Below are 12,846 nucleotides of genomic sequence, written 5' to 3' on the forward strand. Positions count from 1 at the left end.
AGTCCGCAGAACAAGGTTAGATGTCTCATCAGAGTGGTCTCCTCTTGGGACCTCTGACCATGCCCGTGATGCTCCTACAAGCGGGTCTGGGTGAGGGCTGGGCTTGTCTGTTTCTCTTCCTGTGCAGAAGCCTGCTGTGAAAACAACTCCACAGTCAGCACCCTGAAGGGCCATCGGGGAACACTAAGTAAGGACTCGGATCCAGGCTGGTCCCCAAAGTGAGCAAAGAGCCAGCAGGGCCCTTGGGGTCACCAGGCGAGACCATCACCCACGCGGCTCCTTGCTCGCCCCCAGAACACGCAGCCCAGCCGCCCAGCCCCCTAGGACCCTGGGGGCCCAAACTCCACGTCATGCTTGGCCGGCCCTTCCATGGTCGGCTTCCTCACCCGGCACACCCTTCCCGTCTTGTGCCCACCTGGCATGGCTTTGTCACTCGAGGCCTCTGGGAAAGCGCTTTGAACTTTGGGTGCCTGAGCATCTTCAAGAGACCCTGCCAATGGATGCCCGACTTGCAGCATCTCCCCGCTGGCCAGGCGGTTCCTAAGCTAGACAGAGCGAGGCTCATCTCTGGGGACCCAAGGCCCACTGTGATCCCTGACCCACAGGAAAAGTCCATCACTTCCTGACAACTGAATGAGCAGACTTTCAATTCTCGGTTTTCAGATGCTTACAGGTTTTCCCCAAACTTTCCCTGACATCAAACGTTCTTACCTGGGCCTTCCCCTGACTCGGCAGGGCTGGAACAGGTTTGCAAAGCATGCAAATTTCTTAAATGGACTGGAAGGACCAAAGAGAAGACAAAGGTCTGCCCCCCTCTGAGCCCTTAAGTTGGGAGCTGATATTCATAAGCATCATGACACAAAGTGACGGACGTTAAGAGAACCAATCTTTGTAATTGTTTCATAATACGTGTAAATCAAGCCATGACACCGGACGTCTGAAACTCATACGCTGATGTCATTTAGTCTCAATAGAACTGGGAAAAAAACCCACCAAAATTTAATGCAATTTACATGTTCACACAGGCTCACCTACTAGACTGTAAAATTCTAAAACATTGACGCTATGTCTTCCTTATATTTGTATCACCAGCACTTGTCATGATGCTTATGAATATGACATAAAAGTAATTTATTTAATAAAGTCAGGGGGACCCTTCTCCCCAGAAGCCCTACAGGCTGGGTCCCCAGCCGTGGCGCCCTCAGGCCCGGCCACGTGGGGGTCCAGGGTGTTGGGAATCAGTGCCTGGAATCAGCCACCTGGGACACTCCAAGCATTTCCACTAATATCTCTTTTAGAGCAAGAGACTTCACCGGGTGTCTGCTCTGTTTAGTGTGACTAACCCCATCCTGAAAGCACTCTATCACAGCCGGTATTCAGAAGTCACGCTGATAAGAAATCATCGCCTCAACTTTTTAACACACCAGGCTGCTTTCTCCTGTGTGCGCCGGTTCACCCAGTGGGCATCCCCACCTCAGTCCCCATTTGACAGATGGGGCAACGGAGGCTCACGAGGGGGATGGGACACTCCTGAGGTCGCACAGCCAGGAAGCAGCGGGGTGGGGGGAGATGCCAACGTCAACGTGCTGTGTGACCTCGGGCAGGGTGCCGCGCCTCAGATGCACCTGCGTTTTATCTGGCGACCTCATCTGGAGGGTCTTGATGTGTGATCGCCCGCCCCCACTCATTACGCAGCACAGGACATGAGACCCAGTAAACACAGAATCAAACACTCTGGGTGCCTGGTCGGAAAAAGTGAAAAGCGAAAATGTGAGTCGCTCAGTCGTGTCGGACTCTTTGTGATCCCGTGGACTGTAGCCCGCCAGGCTCCTGTGTCCATGGGCTTCTCCAGGCAAGAATACTGGAATGGGTGGCCATTCCCTTCTCCAGGGGATCTTCCCGACCGAGGGATCGAACCTGGGTCTCCTGCATTGCAGGTGGATTCTTCTCTGTCTGAGCCACCAGGGGAGCATGCCTGGTCTGAAAACCTCCACCCAAACACGAATGGCGTCACTCGGGACTCAACGGTCACCACCTTCCTTTGTCCTGGTCCTTTCTCCTGCCCAGAGGAAGCCTCTTGTCCGGTGGCTGCAGAGACCTTTCCCAGTCTTCGCAGCTTCCCGTTTTTTCCCCTAGTTTTCCCAAAGCGGGTGTCTGCTCCCAAAGCGGGTCCGGACGGCCCACACACACACCTTCTCCTCCCCTGCCCCCGACAGACATTACTAACCCATCACGGCCTCCTTCCCACCGAGCAGGACTCAGCCTGGGACTCCTCATCGGAACCAGGTGTCTCTGGGCCTCAGGAACTTAACAGAGGAGAGAAAGATGGGGTAGGGAGGTGGTCAGGGGCGGGCAGGTGCCCAGAAAAGACAAGGGTGGCGGCAAGACAAGCAGAAGCTCACGGTACTTGACTCTGAAAACAGACCTAAGAGCCACATTCCCCTCACTGTGGCAGGACTGAGCGAGGGAGCCTGGGTCTCAGGTGGGCTCTCAGAGCTGGGGAGAGGGGAGGGGGAGAGGAAGGGGGTGGGGGGAGACCTGGGGGGTGAAGAGGGGAGGGGTCCCCACGTGAGGCCCCACGGAGGCCGGGCCAGGCTGCCGTGGGGGCGGCCCCCTTCCTAAAGATGCAGACCCCGAGGGGCAGCGTGCTTTCAGCTCTCACAGAGAACATCCCGCTCACAGAGGGGGACCCTTCACACTCGGACACCGCTCTGAAACGGCAGAGCTGACGTCCGCGGGCAAAGCTCAGCACAGCCACCCCAGGGAGGTGGTTCCAGACCCCCAGTCTTACAGGGCAGGCCCAGGGCCCAGAGAAGGGGAGGGATTTGTCTGAGGTGCCCAGCAAATGGGTAAATAAAGGAGGTACTGGAGGGGACGGCCCAGGGGCTGGGAGGTGCCCATTTTGCTTTAGGAGCCTGGGTTTCTGGACCTGCTGTCTGCTGCCTGAGCACAGACTAACAGATAGCAATGTCTTCCAGAAACCGCTCAGGTTTTACTGAGGTGAGAGGCTGTGGTGTTTGAAAGGCCCCGTGAGCTTCTGTGATCTTGCGATGTATAATCGGAAAGATAAAGTTGGTCTTCATCCCAGGTTCCAGCACAGACTTCCTAAAACCCTAGGAATTTCCTAAGTGGCGAGAGTGTCTTTTGTTATGTTAATTAGGCGACTTTGGAGGCGGCTAAGGAAGGGGGCCTGGTTGCCAGGAGAACTCGCCTGTGATTAGAGGGCTGGAATTTTCAGTCCCAGGACCCCCAGGCTCTGGGGAGGGGAGAGGGGCTGGAGGTGGAATCAATCACGCCTAGGTGATGAAGCCTCCAGAAAATCCCAAAAGGACAGGGTTTGGGGAGCTTCTGGTTGGTGAACACAGGGAGATTTGGGGACACAGAGAAGGCACGGAGAGGGCATGGAAGCCCCACGCTTTCCCCACGCCTTGCCTGTGGGTCTCTCTTATCTGCTTCCTGTGTTACACCTTCAATCTGAAACCGGTGATTCTCTGAGGTCACTGAGCTGTTGGAGCCAATTAACCCAACTCAAGGAGGGGGTCATAGGAGCCTTGGAGTCTAGCCATTCAGGCTGAAGGGTGGGGCGGGGGCGTCTGGTGGGACTGAGCCCTTCCCCTGGGAAATCTGAGCGTCTACCACAGGAGTTTGAGCAAAGTCCAAGAGACAGCGAGGGACAGGAGCCTGGCGTGCTGCAGTCCACGGGGCCACAAAGAGTCGGACACGACTGAGCGACTGGACCACCACCGCAGGAACAGCGTGAGTACTGACCCAGGCTGTGGGACGCTCAGCGGGCGTTGAACTGCTTGGTGCTGTCGGGGGAAGAACCGCTCTCTCCTGGAAGAAATCCCGGTGCGATCCCTGGTGGGGCTCAGAGCTGAGACGGGAAGATGCATCCAAGGACTCTCCTCCCAGCCTGAGACCCCGCGGTCCGGAGGCTTCCCAGCAGCTCTGACTTTAACTAGAAGCCGAAGCCGTGGCTCACCCCAGGCTCCGTCCCGAAATGCGCTGACCTCAAGCTGGCCACCGCCGCCTTCAGCCCCACGTCTCTCCCCTGCCGCATGGGGACAGTAAGAACTACGCGGTATGACACTGCGAGTATTACAGGTGGGAGGCCTTTTTGAGAACTGCAAACGGCTGCACACGCGATTGTCCACGTGCTCAGCCTACCCTGATGGAGGCATCAAAAGTATTAGCAATAATAGTAGCAAGAGGAAGACCACTTATAGTAAGTTCCACTTGCAGTCACTGCCCTGCGCTGGCTGCTGTACTGAGAAGTTTCACAGTTTTTCTCCCCCGATCCTCCCAACAACCGGAGAAGGGAGATTCTACATCACCTCTATTTTGACTGGAGACCCTGGGGCCCAGAGAGGTTAAACGACAGGCCCTGGGTCACACACAGCAAGGCAGAGGCCAAAAGACATTTACAAGTGCTCCGGTGGTGAAGAATCCATCTTGCAATGCAGTGGACATGCGCTAGATCCCTGGTCCAGGAAAATTCCATACGCTGCTGAGCACCTAAGCCTGACCGCCATGACTGAGACCCGTGCAGCCAAATAAATAAAACAAATAGTTTAAAATACACGCATGCTGTGTGTGCTAAGACGCTTCAGTCGTGTCCAACTCTTTGCAGCCTTATGGATGGTAGCCCGCCAGGCTCCTCTGTCCATGGGATTCTCCAGGCAAGAACACTGGAATAGGCTGCTGAGCCCTCCTCCAGGGCATCTTCCCAACCCGGGGACTAAACCCACGGTTCTTAGGTCTCCTAGCATTGGCAGGCAGGTTCTTTGCCACTTGTTCAGTTCAGTTCAGTCGCTCAGTCACGGCCGATTCTTTGTGACCCCATAGACTGCAGCACACCAGGCCTCCCTGTCCAGAGTCTACTCAAACTCATGTCTGTTGAGTCGGTGATGCCATCCAACCATCTCCTCCTCTGTTGTCCCCTTCTCCCGCCTTCAATCTTTTCCAGCATCAGGGTCTTTTCCAATGAGTCAGTTCTTTGCATCAGGTGACCAAAGCACCCAAGTTTCAGCTTCAACACCAGTCCTTCCAATGAATATTCAGGACTGAGCTCCTTTAGGATGGACGGGTTGGATTTCCTTACCACAGTGCCATCTCATATATATAAAGACACTTACACTCAGCCTCACTGTGAGAATAGGTCTTAAACATACCTCTCCTCTCTCTAAAGAGTGTATTTATTAGCCTTGGAGGAGGAGGTCTAGGATTCACAGCATTTTTGTTTCCTGAGTTCTTATGTTCTTCCCCCAAAAAGGAAGGCTGGTAGACAAGGAGCAGTGCCTCTGGGATTAAAGAGTGAAAGTGAAAGTCGCTCAGTTGTATCCAACTCTTTGGGACCCCATGGACGATACAGTCCATGGAATTCTCCAGGCCAGGATACTGGAGTGGGTAGCCATTCCCTTCTCCAGGGGAGATTTCCAACCAGGGGTCGAACCTAGGTCTCCTACATTGCAGGCAGATTCTTTACTAGCTGAGCCAGCAGGGAAGCCTGGGAATACTGGAGTAGGCAGCCTGTCCCTTCTCCAGGGGATTTTCCTGACCCAGGAATCGAACCGGGGTCTCCTGCATTGCAGGCGGATTGTTTACCAGCTGAGCTACCAGGGAAGCCCCCTCCTCTGGGATGAACTGGTCTAAATCTTCTGCCCTCTGAGACCCTGAAGGTACATTCCGCAGGGACGTGCCACCTCTCAGGGACTGCGGCTGTCACAGAGGACAGCAGGGTGATTTCTGGAGGGGCAGTAATCTGCATCGAGTGCCAGCATCTTAGAAACGCACGGCCCCTTCAGGCTACACATTCCGATTCCTGACCAGACCAACGTGCACACTGTCTGCTGCCTACAGTCTCGCGAGATGAAAAGTTCCGGAGACTGCCCGACAACGTGAACACACTCAACAGACTGAGATGTAGACGTAAAGCGGTCAGGACTGCAGGCTGTATGTTACGTGTATTTTACCACAATTAAAGATAGAAGAAAAAAAAAAAGATGTTCACAGCAGAGCAGTTTTCAGGAAAGAAACTGCTCACGGCCCATCTCTCCTCACGAGGGGGTTACTTACAGACATGGTAGTTTGCCCAAACAAATGGAAACAAACCAGAACAGGGGGTGTGCAAACGGCACCACTCCTGCCCCGCCAGATTCAGCACGGCTTTTGTAAATAAAGTTTTATTGGCACAGAGCTCCAGCCATCCTGTGCCTGTTGTGTTGGCTGGGTTCTAGCTGCCACAGCAGAGGGGAGAGCACACCGCCCCCAGCCCACAGTACATACTGGCCAACCCCGGAGATAGAAGACCCAAGACCCCAAAAGACTCCTAGGAATAGTTTGGGTGTGTGTGTGTGTGTGGTGGGAGAAACTGGCTCCTAAAGAGCCATGTTACGAGTTCGGTTTGGAACATTTCAAATAAAGCACATTACCCAAACGCTGATAAATGCACGCACTCAATATGCCAGCAAATTTGGAAAACTCAGCAATGGCCACAGGACTGGAAAAGGTCAGTTTTCATTCCAATCCCAAAGAAAGGCAATGCCAAAGAATGCTCAGACTACTGCACAATTGCACTCGTCTCACACACTAGTAAAGTCATGCTCAAAATTCTCCAAGCCAGGCTTCAGCAATACGTGAACCGTGAACTTCCTGATGTTCAAGCTGGTTTTAGAAAAGGCAGAGGAACCAGAGATCAAATTGCCAACATCCTCTGGATCATGGAAAAAGCAAGAGAGTTCCACAAAAACATCTATTTCTGCTTTATTGACTATGCCAAAGCCTTTGACTGTGTGGATCACAATAAACTGTGGAAAATTCTGAAAGAGATGGGAATCCCAGACCACCTGACCTGCCTCTTGAGAAACCTATATGCAGGTCAGGAAGCCACAGTTAGAACTGGACATGGAACAACAGACTGGTTCCAGATAGGAAAAGGAGGACGTCAAGGCTGTATATTGTCACCCTGCTTATTTAACTTCTATGCAGAGTACATCATGAGAAACACTGGACTGGAAGAAGCACAAGCTGGAATCAAAATTGCCGGAAGAAATATCAATAACCTCAGATATGCAGATGACACCACCCTTATGGCAGAAAGTGAAGAGGAACTAAAAAGCCTCCTGATGAAAGTCAAAGTGGAGAGTGAAAAAGTTGGCGTAAAGCTCAACATTCAGAAAACAAAGATCATGGCATCTGGTCCCACCACTTCATGTGAAATAGATGGGGAAACAGTGGAAACACTGTCAGACTTTATTTTTCTGGGCTCCAAAATCACTGCAGATGGTTACTGCAGCCATGAAATTAAAAGACGCTTACTCCTTGGAAGGAAAGTTATGACCAATCTAGATAGCATATTCAAAAGCAGAGACATTACTTTGCCAACTAAGGTCCGTCTAGTCAAGGCTATGGTTTTTCCTGTGGTCATGTATGGATGTGAGAGTTGTACTGCGAAGAAGGCTGAGTGCTGAAGTATTGATGCTTTTGAACTGTGGTGTTGGAGAAGACTCTTGAGAGTCCCTTGGACTGCAAGGAGATCCAACCAGTCCATTCTGAAGGGGATCAGCCCTGGGATTTCTTTGGAAGGAATGATGCTAAAGCTGAAACTCCAGTACTTTGGCCACCTCATGCGAAGAGTTGACTCATTGGAAAAGACTCTGATGCTGGGAGGGATTGGGGGCAGGAGGAGAAGGGGACGACAGAGGATGAGATGGCTGGATGGCATCACTGACTCGATGGACGTGAGTCTGGGTGAACTTCGGGAGTTGGTGACGGACAGGGAGGCCTGGCGTGCTGCGATTCATGGGGTCGCAAAGAGTCGGACACGACTGAGTGACTGAACTGAACTGAGGTTGGTTATCTCTGGATGGCAGTACTAGAGACGAGCTTGATTTTCTTCTTACGAGTTTTCTGTGCTGTCCGAACTTCTGTATGGAAAGCGTATAACGTCTCAACACCAGAAGAAATCATTCAGTGACGGAGTGGAGGTGTTAACTAAATGCTACAGTGATGCTCGTACTGCAACAGCAATGGACAAAATCAAGACACTGCACACCTTAAATGTACACTACCGTTGTATGTCAAAGGTATCTCTGTTTTAAAAAATCGTACAGCATATTCAGGGAACAAAGAAGAAGTTTCTGTCTAGGCCCTTCGAAGCAGCGAGTTTGGTGGGTGGTCGCCGGTCGCCTGTACTGGCAGCCGCACCCCCGTCAGAGCTTACAAGCTGGGCGGGGTGGGCGGGGATGGTTGAGGAGGCGCAGGTGAAGGCCCATGGGAACTCTCACGATAAGCCCAAAGAGATTCCCCCTTCCTCAGATTCCGGGGCACCCAAGAGGGTGGGTCTGATTTTCAGGTCGGCAGGGGGGTGTTGTTCAGGGATCCCACCTGGGAGAGGAGATAGGAAATGCTACTGGGTTCTGGCACCAACTTTGTTAGGAGTTCCAGCCCTCCCAAACCCCCTGGGAGGACCGGTCATTACCGCTGACTCGCCACTGTCTCCTCCTCCTGGGGCTCTCACTGCTCCATTTCACAGCTGGGTGGGGAAGAGGAAGCTTTGAGAGGCTCGGCCAGTGAGCGCCCTAGAGGTCACACAGCTGGCCAGGGCTGGAGCTGGCATCTGAGCCCGGCATGGCTGACTCTCCAGCTCCATGGACTTTCCACCACATGGGTTGCCCTCCAGGTCAGGAATACTACTTTTGGCGGGTTCATTAGTAACCCAGGGTCTGCTGACCAGCCGACAGACACACACATATTGGTCAGATCCTCGACTCTGTGGGGGCCCCTGAGTGATCATCGTGCCCTTTCTCAGGTGGGAACTGAAGTCCAGACACCCAGCGGAGCCGAGACGTCAGAGAAGGCAACTGTTCTCTAAAGACACCGCCCTCCAGACCCTGTTCCCTGCCAGTCCACGGGCCAGGGAGACCCAGCAGGAAGACTAAACCGGAAGGGCTGCTCCGAGGAGGCGTCAGATAAGCCTCTCTTGTCAAATGGGCTCCCATCAAGTGTGGACGGATCAGCAAGCCTTGGAAGAAAGGAACACGTGGCCTGCCTCTGTGGATCGCCTCTAAGGGCCAAGCCCCTTGCACAAGAGTGTCTTTATCTGGAGCAGAATGCACATTCCAGCTTCAGGGCGGTAGGCACCTGGCTTCCAGGCTGCCCTGGGCTACTCATTAACCAGTGAGAGGCCTCGGGGCGGGGGGAAGGGCTGGACCAGAGTCTGCTCCAGCTTGGGGGAGCGGGCGGGGGAGGGCCCTGCTGGGTGGTGTGGGCACCAGTCAGATCAACCAGGGTTCACGTCCTGTGTGACCCGGGGGCGAACGGGCGGTCGGATCAGCGCTCTGAGCCTCAGTTTCCGCATCTGTGGGGTGGAGCACCACCACGGCACGGATGGTTACTGCGAGGGCGGCAGGCACCTGCAGTACCAGCGGAGTCTGACGCAGAGACGGCACGCAGGGCTTGGTGGTCGTCCCTACACAGGTAGCACCGTGCCCGTCCCAGGGCCACAGCGGGAGAAAACCCACCATCGTGCAAACCCTCGGAGGCACAGTGAACGTTGCTAAAGAGTTCCGTCCACGTTCGAGATGACTCCTCTCGCTATTTATGGCAGTGATGACTGCAGAGGCTGACCCAGAGCAGGGGCAACTCCGTGCTGCTGGGCAGCTGGGCAGGGAAGTGTCCGGGGCCACCAGGGATGTGCCAGCCTGGCTCTCTGCACCTGAAGTCAAGCCACGAAGGACAGGTCTTGGGTGGGGCCAGGGCCCGTGGCTGCCGGTGACAGAGACCCAGGGCTGGCGGCTTGATGGTGGGGTGGAATCGGATCCACCAAGGGTCTTTGGGTATTTCTCCCAGTCCTGGCTTCCCAGGTGACCCCAGTCAACCAAACCCAGCCCTGGGAAGCTCGACGAACCACAGGAGAAATTTCTGCCTAGGAAGCCAGGTTTTCAAATTCCAGACGAAGATGTACTAGTGGGTCATGAAATCAACCGAGGGGGTCAGGGTGATGGTTGTTAAGAAGGCGAACAGGAGAGAAGAGAGTCCTACAGACGTGAGGCTGTGCACACCACTTTGTGAAACTCCGGTTTCAGTCTCATGCATGTGTAAGTACTCACCGCAACCTGTCATGAAGTGTGCTTCTTACTGAACATCACGACTCAAAGACTTCTTTGAAAACCCCTAGGGGCTTCCCTGGTGGCTTAGATGGTAAAGAATCTGCCTGCAATGTGGGAGACCCGGGTTCTGGGTAGGGAAGATCCCCTGGAGAAGGGCATGGCAACCCACCCCAGTATTCCTGCCTGGAGAATCCCATGGACAGAGGAGGCTGGCGGGGTCCAGTCTGTGGGGTCACAGCGAGTTGGACACGGCTGAGCACGCACACACACACACACGCGCGCACACGCACACACACACACACGCGCGCGCACACACACACACACACACAGTGAGGCTGTTTAAATCAAGGCTTAGAAGGCAACTGCAGAAAAGTGGCTTGAGTCAGGTTCCTGCCCCCACCAAACCCTTTTAACAAACACATTAAAAGCACTACCAAAGTCAGTCAGAAAGAGAAAGACAAATATCGTACATTAATGCACACATGTGGAATCTAGAAAGATGGTACTGACGAACCTTTTGCAGGATAGCAATGGAGATGCAGGGGTAGAAAATAGACTGGTGGAAACAGTGGAGGAAGGAGAAACAGTGAAAGTCGCTAAGTCGTGTCCGAGACTCTCTGTGACCCCATGGACTACACAGTCCATGGAATTCTCCAGGAATTCTCCAGGCCAGAGTACTGGAGTGGGTAGCCTTTCCCTTCTCCAGGGGATCTTCCCAACCCAGGGATCGAACCCAGGTCTCCCGCATTGCAGGCAGACTCTTCACCAGCTGAGCCACAGGGGAAGCCCAGAAGAAGGAGAGGGTAGGACAAATTGAGAGAATAGCATGGAAACATGCACCTCACCATATGCAAAATAAACAGCAAGTGGGAATGCCCTGCGTGACACGGGCGCTCAAGCCTGCGCTCTGTGACAACGAGAGGGATGGGGTGGGGTGGGAGACGGGAGGCTGACTCCGGAGGGGTGGGACATAGGTGTATCTGTGGCTGACTCATGCTGGAATACGGCAGAGGCCAATACAACACCGTAAAGCAATCATCCTCCAATAAAAAAAAGAAAAAAAGCATACTGTGATCCTAAACTGAGGTGGAGGCAGGGGGAAGTTCTGCACACACGAGACAATCAGCAAAACGCAAAACGCTATTAACGTCGATTAGATAACAGAACCGTGTCAACGTTAGATGTTCCAGGGCTGATCACTGTGGGCTTGCACGAGAACGAAAGTCCTTGCACTTACGAAGGGCAGGTGGAAGGATAAGAGGTAAATGGCATCACGCCCAAAACCCCCCGCAGAGGCAACTGCAGTAAACGCAAACGCGGCTGTTTTCACGGCTCGTGGTAAAGCCTCGAAGCCAAGGACAACGCCGCTCCCAGTGGGAAGATCCAATGAAGGACACGCAGGGCTTCACTGTAACAGCCTTGCAACTTCCCTGAAGGTTTTCCTTTTTTTTAAATAAAAAGAAAATGCAATGAAAAGATGGCTGGGACGGCAGCCCGATTCCTCGAGCATCCCATCAGCTGGGAGCCCCTTTCACACACGCCTGACCCCGCACCTCAGCATCGACCCCGCGAAGGCGGCCCCCTCTGTGCCCGGCGCAGAGCCGGGGGGGAGCCGGGCCAGGACTCCGGAATCAGTGTACGCAGCTTTGCAGGGCCGTCTCCCTGCCGCCAACGCGCACGGGTGGCCAAGCCGGGCCGTGGACCCGCCATCCCCAGGTAACCTGCGGACAGGGTCCTGGACGTCCGGAGGTGACCTGCAGACAGGGTCCTGGCACTTCGATCTGGGATCTTGCAACACAGCACCCCCCCGCCCCCATGGGTCCCTGCTACCCACGGCGAGACACCGCGACCACGGGGAGGTCAGACGCCACTTACGTTTTGGAGGCTTCTCACAAAGCGCTGTTGCTCTGGACCTGTGGCGAGGGGAGGCAGCAGAGAAGGGAAGAAGAGGTCTGGTCAGGCTGTGAGGCACGCAGGACCCTGGGGTCTGTTCCCCACGTGACCACCCAGCCCGCAACGCTGGGGGCAGTAGCGCTGAGTCAGTTCCTTATTGAGCGTCTACTATGTCAGGCACTGCTCTAGGCCCTGGGAACCTGTCCACATCCAGGGGGCACTTGGTACTTCCGCACACACTCACACACGAGTGCACACACACACACACACACATGTTCACGCACGGGCACACGCTCACACACCCCTCGCCCGGGTGCAGGGTCTCTAAAATAGTCAGGGGCGAGAAGCAGAGCTGGGAGGGGCAGTCAGGAGGGGGAAAGCCTCTTCTTGCTGTCTGAGAAGGGGTAAGCGACCCCCACCCCCAGCTCGAACCCCAAAACCTGCGCTCCTATGAGGTGCCCCCCGGCTCAGCCATGTGCCCAGGGCTGTGGGTACATCTAGAATACATTCTAGATGAAGAATGTATTAATAACACTCATCTCCTGGTTACAGGCTAAGCTTCAGTGCTCCAGGGACACCTGTTGAACTGGGCTGAGTCAAGTGGTCCCCGGATGTGACTGACCCTCAAAACCTTTTTTTTTTTTTTAAAAATAGACCACTTCGGTTCTTTGGGACTCGGTTTGAGAAACAAGGCAAGTGGGGGTGGATCACGTCTGCCTCTCATTTCACCTGCAGAGCTGTGCTGGAAGGCTCTCCAGGTTTCCTGAAAAAAATGCAGAAAACCAGGAAGTGCTTCCTTATCAAGGAAGGCCTCACACTTCGATGAACAGTTAAATGGATTAGT

General features: G+C 54.1%; 1 protein-coding gene across 3 annotated transcripts in view; it reads right to left on the reverse strand.

Moving 5' to 3' along the window:
• Positions 1-12,846, reverse strand: part of SLC6A6 (solute carrier family 6 member 6) — an 84,200-nt gene that overhangs the window by 58,912 nt on the left and 12,442 nt on the right. For all 3 annotated transcript variants that reach the window (XM_055557935.1, XM_055557934.1, XM_055557937.1), the window contains exon 2: positions 11,985-12,022. The gene's annotated coding sequence lies outside the window, so the exon portion shown is untranslated. The remainder of the gene's footprint in view (positions 1-11,984; positions 12,023-12,846) is intronic.

This window comes from Bubalus kerabau, chromosome 20, assembly GCF_029407905.1.
Source record: "Bubalus kerabau isolate K-KA32 ecotype Philippines breed swamp buffalo chromosome 20, PCC_UOA_SB_1v2, whole genome shotgun sequence".
NCBI classification, from domain to species: domain Eukaryota; kingdom Metazoa; phylum Chordata; class Mammalia; order Artiodactyla; family Bovidae; genus Bubalus; species Bubalus kerabau.